We start from the raw sequence: 22,893 nt of genomic DNA, 5'->3' as shown, positions 1-22,893 counted from the left end.
AGAAGTCCACACCCTGCAACGAAGAGTAGCCCCCACTCGCCTCAACTAGAGAAAGCTTTTGCACAACAATGAAGACCCAACACAGCCAAAAATAAATAAATAATTTTTTTTTAGAAAAAGCTTGTTCTTTTAGAATATAAACAAAATTGATAAACCTTTAGTCAGACTCATCAAGAAAAAGAGGAAGAGGACTCAAATCAATAATATTAGAACAAAAAAGGAGAAGTTACAACAGACACTGCAGAAATACAAAGCATCATAAGATGCTTACCTCAAGCAACTATATGCCAATAAGATGGACAACCATGAAGAAATGGACAAATCCTTAGAAAGGTATAACCTTCCAAGACTGAAACAGGAAGAAATAGAAAACATGAACCAGACCAATCACAAGTACTGAAATTGAAACTTGATTAAAAATCTTCCAACAAACAAAAGTCCAGAACCAAATGGCTTCACAGGTGATTTCTATCAAACATTTAGAGAACAGTTAATACCCATCCTTCTCAAACTCTTCCAGAAAACAGCAGAGGATGGAACACTCCCAAACTCATTCTGTGCGGCCACCATCACCCTGATACCAAAACCAGACAAAGAAATACAAAAAAGAAGAAAATTACAGACCAATATCACTGATGAATATAGATACAAAAATCCTCAAAATAATACTAGAAAACAAAATCCAACAACACATTAAAAGGATCATACACGATGATCAAGTGGGTTTTATCCCAGAGATGTAAGGGCTCTTCAATATATGCAAATCAATCAATGTGATACACCATGCTAACAAACTGAAGAATAAAAACCACACAATCATCTAAATAGATGTAGAAAAAGCTTTTGACAAAATTCAACACACATTTATGATAAAAACTCTCTAGAAAGTGTGCATAGAGGGAACCTACCTCAACATAATAAAGGCCATATATGATAAACCCACAGCAAACATCATTGTCAATGCTGAAAAACTAAATGCATTTCCTCTAAGATCAGGACCAAGACAAGGATGTCCCTCTCACCACTATTATTCAACATGTTTGGAAGTCTTAGCCATGGCAATCAGAGAAGGAAAATAAATAAAAGAATACAAATTGGAAAAGATGTGAAACTGTCACTGTTCACAGATGACATGATTCTATACATAGATAATCCTAAAGATACCACCAGTAAACTACTAGAGCTAATCAATGAAATTGGTAACGTTGCAGGATTCAAAATTATTGCACAGAAATCTCTTGCATTCCTATGCACTTACAATGAAAGATCAGAAAGATAAATTAAGGAAAGAATCCCATTCACCATTGAAACAAAATGAATAAAATGCCTAGGAATAAACTTACCTAAGGAGGTAAGAGACCTACATGCAGAAAACTATAAGACACTGATGAAAGAAATCAGAGATGACACAAACAGATGGAGAGATATACCATGTTCTTGGATTGGAAGAATCAATATTGTGAAAATGACGGTACTACCCAAAGCAATCTACAGATTCAATGCCAAATATATAAATAGCTCATGCAACAACTATGCAAAATATATCAATAGCTCATAAACAAACAAACAACCCAATCAAAAAATGGACAGAAGACATAAATAGACATTTATCCAAAGAAGACATAAAGATGGCCAAGAGGCACATGAAAAGCTGCTGAACATCACCAAATTTTAGAGAAATGCAAATCAAAACTATAATGAGGTATCACCTCACACCAGTTAGAATGGCATCATCAGAAAATCTACAAACAATAAATGCTGGAGAGGGTGTGGAGTAAAGGGAACCCTCTTGCACTGTTGGTGGAAATGTAAATTGATACAGCCATTATGGAGAACAGTATGGAGTTTCCTTAACAAACTAAAACTAGAATTACCATATGACAGAGCAATCCCCCTATTAAGCATATTCCCATAGAAAACCGTAATTCAAAAAGATACATGCACCTCAATGTTCATTGCAGCACTATTTACAATAGCCAGGGCATGGAGGCAACATAAATGCCCTTCAACAGACGAATGGATAAAGAAGATGTGGTACATATATACAATGGTATATTACTCAGCCATAAAGAGGAACGAAATTGTGTCATTTGTAGAGATATGGATGGACCTAGAGACTGTCATACAGAGTGAAGTAAGCCAGAAAGAGAAAAACAAATATATATTAACACATACATGTGGAATCTAGAAAAATGGTACAGTTGAACCAGTTTGCAAGGCAGAAATAGAGACACAGATGTAGAGAACAAATGCATGGACACCAAGTGGGACAAGCGGGGGTGGTCATGGTGGGATGAACTGGGAGATTGGGATAGACATATGTACACTAATATGTATAAGATAACTAATAAGAACTTGCTGTATAAAGAAAATAAAATTAAAATTTTAAAAAGGCATGGCATGGCATTTTGAATTGACAATGAGTCCTTTATTTGTCATACATTAATATTTAAGTCATTACTTGAATGATAAGAGAAAGGAAAATCGGGGACAGTATGTAGTGATTCTGTATTTTTATTGCATTTGTAAATCAAGTTATTTAAATTTGGGGAGTGCATCTATTTTTATTATGGCCAAATTTTACTCTTTATTTCTGTCTCTGTTTTTATTTCTGGAATGGAAAAAAACTGGGAAAAAAATCTGGTTTACTACTTTTCAGTGTTTCTCTTAGAATTCTTTTAAGAGGTACTTTTCTTTGGAATTTATCCAGTTATTCTAAGAGGAGAGACTATCCCTTTGGTATTTAGATTATGAACAAACAATAAAAGGTATAAAAATTTATTGAAGAGTGATGTCAGTAAAAATAGTGGAGTTAAGAACTCTAAAACTCTATCCCTCCATAAAAGTAATGAACAATTTAGCAGAAATGGTTGGAATCATCTTTTTCAGAGCTCTAGAAACTAATCAAAACCTTTCACAATCAGGGTAAAACTATATTTATATAAAAAAACCAGAATCTTGTTAAAATAAAAAAAAGCAAGATTCATGGCATTTTAACCGACCATGATCCCATCTCCAACTCCTCTGGTAAGTGGTGTTCTTAAAGAAAACAGTCTGCATTTCTGGTACACATACCCATGCCAGAAGGAGCAGAATGGACCACATTTACAAAGAATTGTGGTTGTTTGTTTTGACCTGTCTTGTGTCAAATGGAGGACCAGTTCAAAGGAGTTTCCTTCATCCTACCTAATTCAGAACTCTCCCAGTGCTGAGGTGGCTACCCAGGGGGCATTTGTCAAAATATTTATAGGCAATTACATTAGTTGTTTCTGTCTATGGCAATGGAATACAGTTGGAGCAAACAACAAACTAACCAAAACTTGGGAAGAAAGGCTGGGGAATGAGATGTTTTGGGGAATAAGGATATGAAAAATCTGACATATTCCTGGGACTCTGAAGTCTCTGCACATGTGCAGGGCTGTATGCATGTTCAGAAAAAAAGGCCTTAAGCTCTGACCTCTGGATGACCTTCAAACTCTGCACAAGTAGGAAATGAAGTCTAAGGCAGAGCTGTAAATTGCCTAGATGAGTGTTGAAGGTGTGCACTAACACACACAGAAAGCCCATCTGCAAAGATTAGAAGATATATTTTGTTTCCGGGAGTTAAAGTAGTCTCTGTCCAATCACTGGATAACCACTAAGCTAACAAAATAGAGACTTCAGTCACCCCACACAACAAAGAATATAGATTTGCAAAACTAGTTCAGAAAAGTCAGTAAATAAATATATAATGACTTTTTGCAGTTGTGACAAAAAGAGGCAAAAACATACCCTGGGTATGAAGTAAAATTTATTTCCCATAATTGTCACATTATAATATTCAAAATTTCCAGAATTCAATAAAAGATTAGGAAGCATGCAAATAAATAAGAAAACATGACCCATACAAAAGGGAACAAAGCAGGTAATAGAAACAGTTTCTGTGGAAGCCTGGCACTGGACTTACTAAAAAATAATTTTAAATCACATGTTTAAACATGTTCAAAGAGCTAAAGGAAACCATGACTAAAACTAAAGGATATTGTGTCACTGAATATATAATGTTAATAAAGAGATAGCCATTATGAAAAGGTATCAAATAGAAATTCTGGCACTGAAAATTATTATAACTGAAATAAAAAATTGACTAGAGGGACTAAGTAACAGATTTGAGAAAGAAAAAGAAAGAATCAAGAGACAAGAAGTTAGATATATTGAGATTACTCAATCTGAGAAACAGGAAAAAGAATTAAAAAAGGTGAACAGAGCCTAGGAACCCATTTGGCTACTATCAAGTATACTTGCGTATGCATAATGGGAGTCCCAAAACGAAAGGAAAGAAAGGAGTGGAAAGAATATTTGAATAAGTACTGGTAAAAACCTTCCCAAACTTAAAAAACAAACAAACAAACATTAATATACACATCTGAGAAGCTCAATGAGCTCAATTAGGATAAACTAAAAGAGATCTAGCCTGAGACACATTATAATCAAAGTGTTGAAAGACATAGACAGAGAGTATTGTGAAAGCAGTAACAGAAAAGTGACTCATCATTTAAAAGGGATCCTGCATATGATAACAGCTGATTGCTTATCAGAATCCATGGAAGCCAGAAGGCTGTGGGATGACATATTCAAAGTGTTGAGAGAAAACAAAAATTTTCAGCTGATAATTCTATATCTGATGAAACTATCCTTCAAAAATAAAGGAGAAATTAATCCATTCCCAGATAAACAAAGCTGAGAGACAAGTCCTATTAGACTTGCCCTACCTTTCAAGGTGAAATGAAAGCATACTCGACAGTAATGCAAACACACACACAAAATAAAGAACACTGTAAAGGTAACTACAAAGGCAAATATAAAAGCCAGTATTCACATGTTTCTTGTTTGTAACTTCTCTTTTTTCAGATCTTATTTAAAAGACAACTTCATAAAATAATAATTATAAATCTAGTTTTGATGGACACTCAATTACTAAAGATGTAATTTGTGAAAATAAAAGCATAAAGGGGGAGATGGAGTTATGTAGTATCAAAGATTTTATATACTATTAAACCTTAGTTGGTATTAACCCAAACTAGATTGCTATAAATTAATATGTTAACTGTAATCTCTAGTTCAGTTTCTAGGAGAATAATTTAAAAGTATATAGTAAAAGAAGAGACAAAAGTATTAAAATGGTACAGTAGAAAATATATATTTAGCACAAAAGAAGGCAATAATGGAGGACTTGAGGAACAAAAGAGATATGACATATAGAAACTAATACCAAAATGCCAGAAGTCATTCCTTACAAGTTATTACATTAAATGTAAATAGATTAAGTTGTCCAAATAAGAGTCAGAGATTGGCAGAATGGATTAAAAAGATATGATGTCACTAAGCACTGTCTGCAAGAGATTCACTGTAGACTCAAAGGCAAATATAGGTTGAAAGTAAAAGGATAGGAAAAGATATTTCATGAAAATAGTAACCAAAATAGAGCCAGATGGCTATACTTAATATTAGACAAATCTACTTTAAGACAAAAATTGTTATAAAACACAGAGAATATTCTATAGTAATAAAAGGGTCAATTCATGAAGGAAATATAACAGTTATAAATGTATATACCTAAAGTAAAGCCCCAAAATACATGAAGCAATTACTAACAGAATTGAAGGGAGAATAGACAGTTCAACAATAATAATTGGAGATTTCAGTACCTCACTTTCAATAATGGATAAATGAGTAAGCAGAAGATCAGAGAGATTAGACTAGACTAGAAGGCTTGAACATTATATACCAACTAGACCTAATAAACATATATAGAGTATGTCACTCTAAAACAGCAGAATACACATTCTTTTCAAGTGCATATGGAGCATTCTCCAAGACAGACCTTATGTTATACCACAAAATATCTCAATAAATTAAAATCACACAAATTATGTTCTATACAACAATGGAATGAAATTATAAATCAATGACAGAAGGAAATTTGGAAAATTCACAGTTATGTGGAAATTAAACAATACATTCCTAAATTGCAATAGGTCAAAAAATAAAAGGGGAAATTAGAAAATACTTTGAAATGAATGAAAACAAAAACACAAAATACCAAAATCATGGGATGCAATTAAACTAGTGCGCAGAGGGAAGTTTACAGCTGTAATCTTCTGTATTAAAGAGAAGAGAGCTCTCAAATGAATAACCTAAATCTACCATAAGAAATTAGAAAAAGAAGGGCAAACCAAACCCAAAGCAAGCAGAAGGAAGAGAATAAAGATTAGTGCAGAGATAAACAAAATAGAGAATAGAAAAAAGAAAATTTTAAAACACAAAAGTATATTCTTTGAAAATATCAACAAAATTGGCAAGCATTTTGACCAAGAAGAAAAGAAAAAGAATCAAATTACTCAAAACAAGAATGAAAGTGGGGGTATCACTACAAAGATCTGACTGAAATAAAAAGGATTCAAAGAGAATACTACAGATTTTGGTATATCAACAAAGTAGATAACCTCAATGAACTAGGCAAATTCCTAAAAATGTACAATCTAATAAAGCTGACTAAAAAAGAAAATAGAAAATCTGAATAGACCTGTAACAAGTAAAGAGATTGAGTTAGTAATCAAAAAACTTTCCACAAGAACAACAAAAAAGCCCAGGACCACATAGCCTAACTGGCGGATTCTACAAAATGATTAAAGAAGGATTAACACTAATTAACACTAAGGATTAACACTAATTAACACTGTCTCAAACTCTTCCAAAAAATAAAGAGAATATTTCCTAACTCATTCTATGAAGCCAGTATTACTTTGATAATAAAGCCATACCAGAAGAATAGGAATAGGAATAAAAGGAGGAGAAAGAGAAGGAGGAAGAGGAGGAAGAGGAATAAGAACACTATAGACTGATCTCAATTATGAACAAAGATGCAAATATCTTCAATAGAATAGTAGCAAACAGAATCCAGCAGAATATTAAGAGGATTATACATGATAATTGAGATTTATCTCAGGAATTCAAGTTATTCAATGTATGAAAATCAATGCAATAAGCCATGTTAATAGAATAAAGATTTTAAAGATACATGATCATATCAATAGGCGCAGAAGATGCGTTGGAAAAAAATTCAACACTTTTCATGATAAGAACACTCAGCAATCCAGGAGTAGAAAGAAAGTTCCGCAACCCGATAAAGGACATCTATGAAGAACCCAGCACTAACCACATACTTACTATGAAACACTGAAAATCTTATACCCCCAGGATCAAAAAACAAAAGTCTGCTCTTTTTACTTCCTTTCAACATTTTACTGGAAATTCTAGCAAAAGCAATTAAGCAGGATAAATAGATGAAATACATTTCGATCGGAAAGGAAGAAGTAAAACTGTATTCACAGATAACATGATCCTTATATACAGAAAACTCTAAAGAATCCACAAAAAATAGTAGAGGTAATAAATAAGTTCAACGACACTGCAGGATACAAAATTGATATACAAAAATCAGTTGTATTTCTATACACTTGCAATGAACAATCTGAAAAGTGAAATTAATTAAAAAAATACATTCACAATAGCATCAAAAAGGATAAAATGCCTAGGAATAAACTTAACCAAGGAGGCAAAAGACTTCCACATTGAAAACTACAAGACATTGCTAAAAGAAATTAAAGACACAGATAAATGAAAAGACTTTCTGAATATCCAATAAAATTAGTATGGGCATATAATGAAATACTGTTCAGATATAAAAAACATGAAGTACTTATACTACAACATGGATGAAACTTGAAAACATGCTGAGTGAAATAAGTCAATCACAAAGCACCACATATTGTATATTTTTTGTATGAAGTATCTCCCTAAACTAGGCAAATCCACAGAGCCAGAGAGTAGATTATTGGTTGCCAAGGTCTGGGAAGAGAAGGGGATGGAGATTAACTGCTTAATAGATATGGGATTTCTTTTCGGGGGGAGAAAAAATGTTCTAGAATTATATAGTAGTGATGGTTGCACAGCATTGCAAGTATACAAAAAATCCCACTGAACTGTACACTTTAATATGGTTAAAATGATGAATTTTACGTTATGTAAATTTTAACTCAAAATTTTGTACGTTTATTGGAGAAAATATGGCAAATATTTACTTTTGCCCTTGATTATCAGAATTAAAATATTATATTAAATTAAATACATATAATAAACACATATAAATTTCCATGAATAAAGTAAATGATATAATTCTTAATTTTGCAACATCTAGGATTTTTTCTCATTAAAGGTAAAGAAGTAGAAAATCTCATTAAAGGTAAAGAAGTAGCTGCCTGAAGAGAAAGGAAAAGTAGACTTTGCTGTTTAGTATGAGAACTAGGGTATTCCTTTGAATTAAACAAATGTAAACATTTTTATCTCAAATCATTGGATTCCCAGAAATAATGAACTTTAACTATAGCTTCCAGTTATATTCATTTAAATTCAAACTTGGGACTAAAATCAAAACTCTTTCAAGTAAATTAAATAGACACACAAATTTATTCTATATCTTCAGCACTGGAGGTAGGGCTCCTTGATGTAACTAAATCTTTCATCATTTGGAGTCATTCTAAAAGTGCACTAATTGTACTTACACTGGAAACTTTCAGACAGTAATCCATGTGCTAGGATTCTCTTCCTTCAGTAAGATTACAGCTCTGCTTCAGCATGAATGTGCTTTCCCTCAGGGCTCACTAATGCCTTCAGTCGTTGCAGCATATCAAATTCCCTCTGAACTAGATTGTAATGAAATGCATGGTGCATCCTTCAAGATGGATTTATTTCAAGGTATTTAGCAGAGGCTGAATGAAACAACATTGATAAAACAACCACACTAAAACTGATAGGATCTGATAATAACTGTTTTTTATCACCATCCATTCACTTGACAAACATTTGTTCAGCAGTTGTTCATTTTTTTAGCTAGACACTGCTCTTGATAAGGAGTTAAAATTTAACACTACTTTCAAGACCACAGTACATTGGGGATATGATATAGAGACAAAAATAGAAATAATAATAATTTAATGTAGCAAGTACAATGACAGAAATATGCCAGAGTGAGAACACAAGAAAGAAGCAAGTAGCATAACCTGGATGATGAGGGAACGTTTCAAAGAAGAGTAAAATCTGTTTCTGTGGGTAAAATAGTTAACCAGAGAAAGAGGAAAAGGGAAAGTAATTCTAGACACAGGATAATAATTCATAAAGACACACAGGTAAGAAATAACACAGAGTGTAGGTAAATTGCAAGATACTTTGCAATGTTTCTAGAAAGGGTCAGACCAAGAAAAGCTTTGCATACCATGTTAAGAAGTTTAGCTATTATCACGTTGGTAATGGAAAACTACTAAATAGTTTTAAGAAGGAGCAAAGTACAGATTGATTTGTACTTTACACAGTACACCTATGAAAGAATATGGGATTTGAGGGAATATACTAGAAAATTTTAGAATGAGTAGTCTGTATGACACATATTCGATGGATAATAATGAAAAGTTTAGAAATTCATAGCATATCTCTATGATGAATTAGCAAAATTAAGAGGACTTCTTGGCATATACAGGTATGGGTTTAGAAACTGAGGAAGAATGACAGTTGTAGATTTAAGTACTGTTTCCTCAAAAGAAATTCTTTTCTGAGACAAAAATAGATACCAAACTAGTTGTTAGAGTTTAAGCCTAGGATCAGGGTTTGGGATTGACCACTGCTATCATAAAATCCCCAATCTTTCGAAAAACAAAAAGGCAAGGAACACTAAACCTCATATATCAGGTCCCAGGTACCTGCCTTCGGTGGTGTCTATGGATTCCTCAATTCCAAAACAACACACAATCCAATAAGTAACATTTGAATGGACATTTTCCAATAAACTTGAAGAGTTAAAAAAAAAAAAAAGCCAAACAAAACAATTAGCAGATAACTACAAAATGCAATCAACATGGTACTTTTTGTTTTGCTTTGTTTTAGACAGTTGTTTGGGAGTGTATCTGATTGACCGTCAATGTGGTTATTACAAACATTGTAAAGACTGCAATGCATTGTAAAAAAAACCACAGTACACAGCTATTTGGTAATGCCATCAATTGCTCTACAGTAAATTGTGAATATAGATATGTTCAGAGCACAAAGCAGAAAAGAGTTGAGATGAATCCCAGATAAAGCATAAAAGCATAGACTTCTCTTTTTTTCTCTTTCCCTGAAAATTTTCATCTCATAAATTGAAACAGTGTCTTATTGTCCTGACCAAAATCCCTCTTTTTTTTTAAGAAAACACCATGAAAATTAACGTCTACTAACATCAATGTTGGTTTGAAGTAAAGAGTCTATTATAACTCCATTAGAAGAGAATTGCTTGTGGCATCAAATTACCGTGGGAAACAAGTCCATGCTCTGCCTTCCCATACACACATTGCTAAGACCCCGTAGAGAATCCATTAGTGGGACACAGAATCCACTTTTCTTTGCCTTAGGAAAACAGTAACCTGTAATTTTTCTTTGCCCGAGGTTTTAAAAAGGCCATTCCTGGCTGAGTCTCATGCATGCTGTCAGAGTCCCATGTCCAACTCATAGTTCTCCTAGTTACCATCTGGACACCTTCTCAAAAAAAAAGAAGACACAGTGAAATCAGCCTTCCTTGTTTCACAGTATATCGAGTGAGCAAGGAATTCATTTTAGCTGAGCTCTCTTTCTTGATTTTCTATTTCTGTTATAAATTTGATTTTAATTTTATAAAATAAGATTCTCAAATATTTAGTTTTAGTTTAATATTAGGTATATTCTGTCATCAAAAATTTACATTTGATTTTGTGAGGTTTTAACAATGATATGGAAATTTAACTACACTGTGTTAAAACAGATTCTTTGTCATTAAAGAAGGCCATATTTTAATGGTCATAGTATAATGTTCAAATGCATGATATCAAAGTATCTCAGCCTGATGTTACTTTAAAAGATGACACAAAACATTAAAATGATTATTAGAGTAGGTCAAATATGGATTATGCTTACTTAAAGACACAATAATTTCTTTTTCTCTCTCTTTTTTTTTTTTTTGCAGTAAGCGGGCCTCTTACTGTTGCGGCCTCTCCTGTTGCAGAGCACAGGCTCCGGACGCGCAGGCTCAGCGGCCATGGCTCATGGGCCCAGCCGCTCCGCGGCATGTGGGATCTTCCCGGACCGGGGCACGAACCAGTGTCCGCTGCATTGGCAGGCGGACTCTCAACCACTGTGCCACCAGGGAAGCCCCACAATAATTTATTGATTGTTTATGTTAATGGAGAAAAAAGATATAAATCTTAGATATGGAGAGTCTGTATATTAAAAGGCACAGTTTTAATTCAGTAGCTTAATACTTAACTCCATCAAATCTAAACCATGTTAAAGTTCATGGATGGGATGATTTGAATCTCCTTTAGGTTAATTATTTTAAGGGCTTGGACTAGTGGTAAAGCAGCTATGTTTTCCCAAGAGGGACTTCTGTCTTGTTTTTAGATACTTTCATATTACATAATATTGTTTTTTCCTTCTCTAATGATTTATATATTCTTTTGAAGTGATAGGAGTTTGGTGGAACAAAAGAGGAAATACCACCAGACACATTGCTTTGGTTATGGGTATATTACTCATCATGTAATCTGATTTCACCTCTTGTGACCTTTGAATCTTGTATAACTGCCCCTTTTGATCATACGATATTGTCATTCAGGATGGAGGTAATGATTACATAGCAATAGGCTATAATGATGATCCAACAAAGAAAAGGCAAAATTCTAGATAATTTACATATCACCATGTATTCAACCAATGAATAGTTAATAGTAACAGCATTTGGCATAGCTCACTACTCCATTCTTCTTGAACTACATCATTCACTGGACACTTTTAGGTTCTCCTCCTTCCTTATTGTTCACTTAGCATTCTTGCTTGTCTCCATCTTTAATTTCCAACCTCTAAACAATGGAATGTCTTAGGATTCCATCCTGGCATCACTTCTTTCCATTATATACCAATAAACTCTTTTTTTTTTTTTTTTTTTTTTTTTTTTGCGGTACGCGGGCCTCTCACTGTTGTGGCCTCTCCCCTTGCGGAGCACAGGCTCCGGACGCGCAGGCTCAGCAGCCATGGCTCACGGGCCCAGCCGCTCCGCGGCATGTGGGATCCTCCTGGACCGGGGCACGAACCCGCGTCCCCTGCATCGGCAGGCGGACTCTCAACCACTGCGCCACCAGGGAAGCCCACCAATAAACTCTTGGTGGACTCATCTTGTCCCATGGTTTTAAACACCATCTTCATGCTAATGACTTTAGGTTCATGAATGCAGCCTGACTTCTCCTTGAAATGTCTCCAACTGTCTATTAATATCCAATTCTGTTTTTTGACACTAATTCTTGATGTCTAAAAGGCATCTCAAAATTAACTTTTCTAAAACTAACTTCTTGATTCCTCTCTCTTAAACTTGTTTTTCCCTCAGTTGTCCCTTGTCAATTAATAGCCATCTCATTCTTCTATTTAGAAGTCTTCCTTGTTCTCTCTCTTTTTTTTTCACAGGGCAGATCTGATCCATTAACAAATTCCTCTGGTTCTACTTCAAAATATATCCAGAATCCAATCGATTCTCACCAATACCACCATTGGCCCCTGGTCCAAGTGACTACTATTTTTTTTTTTGACCTGGATATCATAGTAGTCTGTAATTATCATTCCTGCTTACTCTGCTACTATTTATTTCTTACAAAGCAACCAGAATTGATACCTTTCACAACAAGCTCAGATTATCATTATTCAGCTCAAACTTTCCAAAGTCAGCTCATTTTATTCAGCATAAATTCCCAAGCTTTGATTATTGCTTACAAGCTACATGATCGGGCTCCTGTTTATTTCTCTAGCTTTATCTCACACCACTCTGATTACTCTCTCTGTCCTGATACATTGCTGTGTTGTCTTTCTCACTGCTCCTGGAATGTGCCAAGCACAATCCCATCACATGGCCTTTGCAATTGCTATTCTCTCTGCCTATGTATATGTCTATTTATTTACATATTTATAGATAGATAAATATCACTGCATTACTTTATACAAGTTTTTGTTCAAATGTTACCTTAAAAGAGAAACCTTCCAGGACCACTCTAAATAGAACAGCACACCCATCTATTATATGTTCATATCTATTTACCTTGCTTATTTTACCTAGTAGTACTACAGAGCACTAACATTGAATAGGTTTATTTGTTTATTGTGCCTCTCACCACAACCACGATGTACATCCCTTAAGGGCAGAAATTTGGTTTTATTCTCTGAAGAATCTTCAGTTTCAAAGGTAGTATGTAGTAGGTCTTAACAACAACATCTGAGAGTCAATGAATTTGTTATACCTTATACTAGGGAACATGCTCTCCTGAATTCACGTAATTTTTAAAGTTTTTTCTGTTTTGAAGAAAGAAGTGTCAGCTTCCCATGCTGTCTTTCAATTTCTCAAAAACCTGCTAAAAATATAAATGATTACATAAACTCTAAAAACAAGCCTGCTACTTTGGCAAAGAGACAACCATAGAATCTCTTGCCATTTATTTGCTAGATCTGAATTTCTTTTTTTCAAACTATTAACTCCTTTGCTTGTAAAATTATTCACATAGAATCCCCCTCAGTCTTAAAACATTTGTTCAATTTTGTGGTCTATGATTGTGGCTATCTATACTTCTTAATGTTTGCCCTTGGATGCTAGTAAATAGATCTTAAATCTTCACTAGCTAATCAGCCTACTTAGCAGCAATATTAAGTATCAGGCTTATGTATATGAAATAAGTATATTGCTCCTATAATTTTTAGGAAATATCTTATTTGTGTGGCCAGATATCAGTTTTCATTCAATATATGATCCTTGGGTTAAGGGTCTCAGCATATATGCACTTAAGACCAATTTTCTCACTTATTACAACTGAACAAAGCAAATGCATAGATATCTCCTGGTGAGATATACATTCTGTGAAATCCTACTTTGACTTGCAAGAACTTCCCAAATTCATCCAGAAGGTAAAAGGGATAAAAATATGTGAAAGAGTTTTTCATTATTAAAAAAACAAAACAGAAAAGTGTAAAGTATTTGGGATTTCCTTATTAAAAAAATTCAAGCTAACTCTCCTAGAATTCTCTGTCCCCTGCATCTGCCTTCCTGGTGTTCATCACATTTTGGTAGAATTATATTCTCCTCACTTCGGTTAATTGTGGGAAAAAGCAAACATTGGCTTCTTTTTCAGTATTCAAATATTATATTACTATTGTCAAATATCCAGATTTAGCACCAATTTGTTCCCAGGTGTGTTTCATTCAAACCAAGAATATCTGCTTAGTGTTATCCATCACAAAATAATAATTCTCTTGGGTTTTTCCTCATACATACATTTCAGAATCAAACTGAATTTGTTTTCTGGCATATGACCAGTGGTTTATGTTCCAGATTTTTGACAGCATGTTCTTCTGGCTGCAGAGGAACTAAGAAAACCATCATATAGAATTCTTACCAATAATCATATCTTTTATGATATGCTCACTTAACTATACTGTTATGGAATAATTTCTTCAGCATGCTATGGATTCATGTATAATATATGAGCATTAGAACAATTTCCTTCAATACACTTTTCTCTCTTCCAGTCCTGTGTCCTATTCTGAACACAATAAATTTATGGTCAATAAATTTACTTCCACTTAAGTTATATACAACTTTGTCCATTGTTACTCTTTCTACTTTAATTAGTCAAATGTATTTTAATAAAATTTTGAAACAAGAAGTAATCCTTTAAATTTATCCACAAATTTATGGTTTCAGGCACTATTCCTTCTTTTAGGAAGATATGAGTTTCTATCTGGACGCTTTTTCCTTTAACCTAAAGAACATTTTATAATTATTTTAATGCAGACCTCCTAGGGACAAATTCTATCAGATTTTGTTATTCTGAAAAGGTTTTATTTTACTTTCATTTTTGAAGGATTTTTTGCTGGGTATAGAATTCTAAATCAACTTTTCTTTTCTTTCAACTCTAGTGAAATCATCTGATTTTCTTCTGGCTTACGTTATATGTAACAGGAATTAGGTAGAATTTCTTTATATTTGGTCTCATATGTAACAAGTCATTTTCTCTAAAGACTTTTTTTTCATCATTTTTTAAAAATTGGAATATAGTTGACTTACAGTGTTATGTTAGTTTCTTTTGAACAGCAAAGTGAATCAGCCACACATATACATATATCCCCTCTTCCTTGGATTTCCTTCCCATTTAGGTCACCACAGAATATTGAGTAGAGTTCCATGTGCTATACAGTCTGTTCTCATTAGCTATCAATTTTATACATATTAGTGTATATATGCCAATCTCAGTTTCCTAATCCATCCCACCTCCCACCCCCTTGGTATGCATACACTTGTTCTCTACTTCTGTGTCTCTATTTCTGCTTTGCAATTTAGTTCATCTTCACCATTTTTCTAGATTCCACATATATGCGTTAATATACAATATTTGTTTTTCTCTTTCTGACTTATTTCACTCTATATGACAGTCTCTAAGTCCATCCATGTCTCTGCAAATGGCACTGTTTTGTTCCTTTCAATGGCTGAGTAATATCCCATTGTATATATGTACCACATCTTTATCCATTCCTCTGTTGATGGACATTTAGGTGGCTTCCATATCCTGGCTATTGTAAATAGTGCTGCAATGAACATCAGGGTGCATGTATATTTTTGAATTATGGTTTTCTATAGGTATATGCCCAGGAGTGGGATTGTTGGGTCATATGGTAGTTCTATTTTCAGTTTCTTTAAGGAAACTCCATATTGTTCTCCATAAGAGTTGTATCAATTTATACTCCCACCAACAGTGTAAGAGGGTTCCCTTTTCTCCACACCCTCTCCAGCATTTATTGTTTGTAGATATTTTGATGGTGGCCATTCTGACTGGTGTGAGGTGATACCTCCATGTAGTTTCAATTTTCATTTCTCTAATAATGAGTAATGTTGAGCATCTTTCCATGTGTTTGTTGGCCAACTGTATGTCTTCTTTGGAGAAATGTCTATTTAGGTCTTCTGCCCATTTTCTGACTGGGTTATTTGTTTTCTTGTTATTGAGCTGCATGAGCTGTTTGTATATTTGGGGGATTAATCGCTTGTCAGTTGCTTCATTTGCAAATTTTTTTGCCCATTCTGAGGGTTGTCTTTTCTTCTTGTTTATGGTTTCCTTTGTTGTGTAAAAGTTTTTAAGGTTCATTAGGTCTTATTTGGTTTTTTTTGTTTGTTTGTTTTTATTTTCATTACTCTAGGAGGTGGGTCAAAAAAGATCTTGCTGTGATTTACATCATAGAGTGTTCTTCCTAGGTTTTCCTCTAAAAGTTTTATATTTTATAAGGTCTGGCCTTACATTTAGGTCTTTAATCCATTTTGAGTTTATTTTTGTATATGGTGTTAGGAATTGTTCTAATTTCATTCTTTTACACATAGCTGTCCAGTTTTCAGGGAAGGGTAAGCTGGGACGAAGTCAGAGAGTGGAACTGACATATATACACTACCAAATGTAAAACAGATAGCTAGTGGGAAGCAGCTGCATAGCACAGGGAGATCAGCTCGGTACCTTGTGACCACCTAGAGGGGTGGGATAGAGACAGTGGGAGGGAGGCACAAGAAGGAGGGATATGGGGATATATGTATACACATAGCTGATTCACTTTGTTATACAGCAGAAAGTAACACAACATTGTAAAGCAATTATACTCCAATAAAGATGCTAAAAAAAAAAAAGAGTGTTCTATGTTTTTTTATAAGAGCTTTATAGTGTCCAGCCTTACATTTAGGTCTTTAATCCATTTTGAGTTTATTTTTGTGTACGGTGTTAGGTAGTGTTCTAATAACATTCTTTTACATGTAGCTTTCCAGTTTTCCCAGCACCACTTATTGAAGAGACTGTCTTTTCTCCATCTTGCCTCCTAATTCATAGATTAGGTGACCATAGGTGCATGGGTTTATCTCTGGGTTTTTTATCCTGTTTCATTGATCTATATTTCTGTTTTTGTGCCAGTACCATGATGTTTGGATTACTGTAGTTTTGTTTTAATCAGAAGTCAGGGAACCTGTTTCCTACAGCTCCATTTTTCTTACTCAAGGTTGCTTTGGCTATTCGGTGTCTTTTATGTTTTCACAGAAATTGTAAAATTTTGTTCTAATTCTGTGAAAAATACCATTGGTAATTTCATAGAGATTGCATTGAATCTGTAGATTGCTTTGGGTAGTATAGCCATTTTCACAATATTGATTCTTCCAATCCAAGAACATGTTTTATCCTCCACCTCTTTGTGTTGTATTTGATTTCTTTCATTGGTATCTTATAGTTTTGTGAGTACAGGTCTTTTGTCTCTTTAGGTAGGTCAATTCCTAGGTGTTTCATTCTTTTTATTTTTTTTTTTGCAATGGTAAATGGGATTGTTTCCTTAATCTCTCTTTCAGATTTTTCATTGTTAGTGTATAGGAATGAAAGAGATTTCTGTGTATTAATTTTGTATCCTGCAAATTTACCAAATTCATTGTTCAGCTCTAGTAGTTTCCTGGTGGCACCTTTAGTATTTTCTCTGTACTGTATCATGTCATCTGCAAACAGTGACAGTTTTACTTCTTCTTTGTTACTTTGTATTCCTTTTATTTCTTTTTCTTCTCTGATTGCCATGGCTAGGACTTCCAAAACTATGTTGAATAATAGTGGTGAGAGTGGATCTTAGAGGAAATGGTTTCAGACTTTCACCATTGAGAATGATGTTTGTTATGGGTTTTTCTTATATGGCCTTTATTCTGTTGAGGTAGGTTCCTTCTATGCCCACTTTCTGGAGAGTTTTTTATCATAAATGTATGTTGAATTATGTCAAAAGTTTTTCTACATCTATGGAGATGATCATATGGTTTTTATTCTTCAATTTCTTAATATGGTGTATCACATTGATTGATATGTATATATTGAGGAATCTTTGCGTCCCTGGGTTAAATCTCACTGATCCTCCTGTATGATCCTTTTAATGTGTTGTTGGATTCTGTTTGCTAGTATTTTTTTGAGGATTTCCATAGCTATATTCATCAGTGATATTGGTCTGTAATTTTCTTTTTTGTTTGTTTTTTTTTTGTTTTCTTTTTTTGTTTCCTCAGTTATTCTGCTATTGCGTCCTTCTAGTGTATTTTTAATTTCAGTTATTGTGTTGTTCATCACTGTTTTTTCTTTAGTTTCTCTAGGTTCTTGTTAAACATTTCTTGTATATCTTCATCCATGCCTCCATTCTATTTCTGAGACTTTTCTGTCATCTTTACTACCATTACTTTTAATTATTTTCAGGTAGATTTCCTATTTCCTCTTCATTTATTTGGTCTTGTGGGTTTGTACGTTGCTCCTTCATCTGCAGCATTATTTCTCTGTCTCCTCATTTAGACTACTTTACTGTTTTTTTTTTTTTTTTTTTTTTTTTGCGGTACACAGAACTCTCACTGTTGTGACCTCTCCCATTGTGGAGCACAGGCTCCGGACACACAGGCTCAGCGGCCATGGCTCATGGGCCCAGCCGCTCCGCGGCATGTGGGATCTTCCCGTACTGAGCATGAACCAGTGTCCCCTGCATTGGCAGGCGAAATCTCAACCACTGTGCCCCCAGGGAAGCCCTGCTTTACTGTGTTTGAGGTTTCCTTTCTGCAGGCTGCAGAGTCCTAGCTCCTCCTGCTTCTGGTGTCTGTCACCAGTGGGTAAGTTTAGTCCAGTGTCTTGTGTAGGTTTCCTGGTGGGAGGGACTGGTGCCTGAGCTCTCATAGGTGGAGCTGGATCTTGTCTCTCTGATGGGCTGGAGTCATCAGGTGGTGTGTTCAGAGGTGTCAGTAAACTTAGTACAACTTTTGGCAGCCAGTCTACTGATGGATGGGTTTGTGTTCCTGTCTTGCTTGTTGTTTAGTGTAAGGTGTGTAACACTGGAGCCTGCATGCAGTTGGGTGGAGCCAGGTCTTGGAGTTGAGATGGAGACATCTGGGAGAGCTCTCACTGTTTAATATTCCCTGGGGGCCTAGAATTCCCTGGTTGTCCAACATCCTCAGCTGGGTGCTCCCCCACCAGAGAAACAGGCCCAACCCTTAGCCAGGGAATGAAGACCCCACAAGCTGCATGGCATGGCAGAAAGAATAAAAGAAAGGAGGGGGGAAGAAAACAAACAGATCAACAAACCCCAAGACAAATGGTAAAAGCAAAACCAAACAAACAAAAACAAAGAAACACATGCACAGAAAAAGAAACAAAAGCAAAAGCAAACAAAAAAACAGAATAACCAGACAAAAGTACTCAAAAATGAAATCAAACAATTAAAAACAAAACTAACAAAGACAAAAATCAAAATGAAAGCAGAATGCAAACTACAAGAAAAATCAACAAAAACATTAAACAAACACACAAAAATGATCTTACAAACAGGATAAAAAAAATCAGAACAGGGCTTCCCTGGTGGTGCAGTGGTTGAGAATCCACCTGCCGATGCAGGGGATGTGGGTTCGTGCCCCAGTCCAGGAAGATCCCACATGCTGTGGAGTGGCCACTGAGCCTGCACGTCCAGAGCCTGTGCTCTGCAATGGGAGAGGCCACAACAGTGAAAGGCCCACATACCAAAAGGAAAAAAATTGAAAAAAACAGAACAAAGAGAAATACAAAAACCAAGAAAAATCACAAAACAAAAAATAAAGTAAAAATAGAAAAATTTTTAAATTTAAAATTTAAAAATTAAATATATAAAAATTAAAATAATAATAATAATACAGCAGAACAAAACATTTAAAAATAATAGCAATAATAATATTTTCCTGAGGTCTCAGCTGTCAGTGTCCTTGCCCTCATCATGAGCCACAGCCAAACTCCTCTTCCCCAGGACGTCCTCCAATTCCTCTAGGTACGTAGATCTCTGGACCTGCTCTGGGCACTGTGCAGGCAGCTCAGACTCTGACCTGGCCCCATTACCATGTGTACCTGCCCCCAAATTCCACAGTTGCTAGGGAACACTAGTTGTTCATTCAGATATTCCACAGACACAGGGTTTCCCAAACCTATCACAGGGATTTAATCTGCAGCTTGTGCAGGTGCACAGAAATATTTTCATTCCTCTTCTTTAGTCACCCCGCCCCTGGGGCTGAGTTGTGATTTTATCCCCACCTCTTCAAGTGGGCCACCCACAGGAGTCTGTTCCTGAGGCTGCCCTAGAGCACTTGGGTCTTCCCTGGTGAGGACAGGGCACGGCAATGGCATGGCTGCCGGAGTCACAGGAGCCCCGTTGGCAACAGGTGCATCAGGGAGTGAGTGGCTGCAAGAGATCTGGTCCTTTCAGCAATGAGGTGCACAGAGAAGCTGGTGGCCACAGGTGAGAGAGCTCATCATTTGTTTTTAATAGTTAGACTATGATGTGCCTTGGCGTGGTTTTATACATATGTACACTGTTTTGGTTTCATTGAGCTTCTTGAATTATAAATTTATGTATTTTACAAAATTTAGGAAATTTTCTACCTTATTCATTCGAAATTATTGTGTGCCCTATCTTCCTCTCCATCAAGGATTTCAATTACGTTTGTGCTAGACAGTTTATTAATGTTCAACAGGTCATTGAGTCTCTGTTCACTTTTCTACTTATCATTTTTCCTCTCTGTACTTCAATTTTGGTAGATTCTACTGCCTTGATTCATTGCACTAAACATTTTCTTCCATGGCATCTAACATGTAGTTAAACTCATCCAGTGAATTTTTGCCTCTGATATTCTATTTTTCATCTCAAGAATTTGCATTTGCTCATTTTTAAAATAGGTTTCCTTTTTTCCTCCTAATCATGTTCATATTTTCTTTTAAATTCTTGACTATATTTAAACCTACTTTAAATTCATTTTCTGCTCATCCCATCACCCCATTTAAGGGCTCCAAAACTATAGCCCATGGGACTGTTTTTGAATGGTCCATGAGCAAAGAATGGTTTATGTATTTTTATAAAGAATTGTAAAAACACACAACACAATAAAATGAAGAAAAATGTGACAGAGACAATATGAGGCCTAAAATATTTACTTTCTGTCCCTTTGCAGAAAAACTTTGTTGATGCTTAATCTGTATCATTTCTGAGTTCATTTCTGCTAACTGATTTATCTTCTGGTTATGGGTTTCATTATTCTATTTCTTTACATGTATAGTAATACTTAATTGGATGCTGGTTATTACAATATGCATACTTTGTTGGTTGTCTATAGTCTAAATTTGTGCAACAATGAAGGTGAAAAGTCATATAAAGTACTAATATTGTTATTTTTGTGCTTTATTGAGTTGTAATTCACATACCATACAATTTACCCATTTAAAGTGTACAATAAAATGGCTTTTAGTACATTCACAGAGTAGTGTATCCATCACCACAATTAATCTCAGATTACTTTCATTACTCTAAAAAGAAACCCCACATCCCTTAACTAACAGACCCCAAGTGCCCCATCCCCTACAGTCCTAGGCCACCACTAATTTACTTCCTGCATCTATAGATTTGCGTATTATTGACATTTCATTAAAAGTAATCACATAATATGTCATCCTTTGGGACTGGCTTCTTTCACTTAGCATTATGTTTTTAAGGTTCATCTATGTTGTAGCATGTATCAATATCTCATTCCTATTTATGACTGAATACAACATTTGTATGACTATACCACATTTTATTTATCTATTCATTTGTTGATGGACACGTGGGCTATTTTTACTTACTTGTATTATGAATAATGATGATATAAACATTCTTATACAAATTTTTCATTTACATGTATTTTCATTTCTCTTGGGTATATACCTGGGAATGGAATTGCTGAGTTATATGGTAGCTATATATTTAACTATATTAGAAACTACCAGACTATTTTCCATAGTGGTTATACCAATTTACATTCCTACTAGCAATGTATGAGTGTTCTAATTTCTCTAAAACTATGACTATTATTTCTCTTTTTTTAAATTATAGCCATGGTAGTGGGTGTGAAGTGGTATCACACTGTGGTATTTATTTGCATTTCCTTGATGGCTAATGTTGATTTTCAAAAAGTTTCTCCCATGCTGTGGGCTGTTTTGTCACTTTCTTCATGGCGGCTCTGGAGCACAAAATTTTTATATTCAGTGATGTCCAGTTTATCTATTATTTATTCTTGTGTGTGTGTGGCTTTGGCGTCATATCTAAGAAACCCATTAGCTAATCACAAGGCATGGAAATTTACTTCTGTGGGTGTTTTTCTAAGAATTTTAGCCCTTACATTTAGGTATTTAATCTGTTTTGAATTATTTTTTTGTATGACATGAGGTAGGGGGTCCAACTTCATTATTTCACATCTGGATATTCAGTTGCTCCAGCACCATTTATTGAAAAAACATCTTTTCCCCCATTGAATTGTTTTGGCACCCTAAAATTGTTTTTTTTTTTTTTTAATTTTGAATCCTAAGAAATGATCTCAGTAATGTCCATGAGTCTCCAAATAACACTGGGAACTGCTATAGAGAATGAATTTAGATATTTGTATTCAATGTAGGACATTCCCAGAAGCCATTTGAAAAACATGCTTTCAATGTGTCCTAAATCCTTTTCCTCCTGAGATAAAGAGATTATGCAGAGTAGTATGGCTATCATATATAATTGAGTAAAATGTGGTTTCTAGCCTTATGAATGGCCCCCAATTTCTTTAAAATATTTTAGCATATTTTCATCACTCATTGCCCATCTTTAGCTATGATAAGACTGAATAAGACCTTACAGGACCCAAGTATTCTTTCACACAATTTCTGTTTCTCTTACTCAAATAAAGATAAACTTGCAGCTATC

This window comes from Phocoena phocoena, chromosome 17, assembly GCF_963924675.1.
Source record: "Phocoena phocoena chromosome 17, mPhoPho1.1, whole genome shotgun sequence".
Taxonomy (NCBI): domain Eukaryota; kingdom Metazoa; phylum Chordata; class Mammalia; order Artiodactyla; family Phocoenidae; genus Phocoena; species Phocoena phocoena.
The sequence above is the reverse complement of the archived record's forward strand: the minus strand, read 5'-3'. Positions refer to the sequence as shown.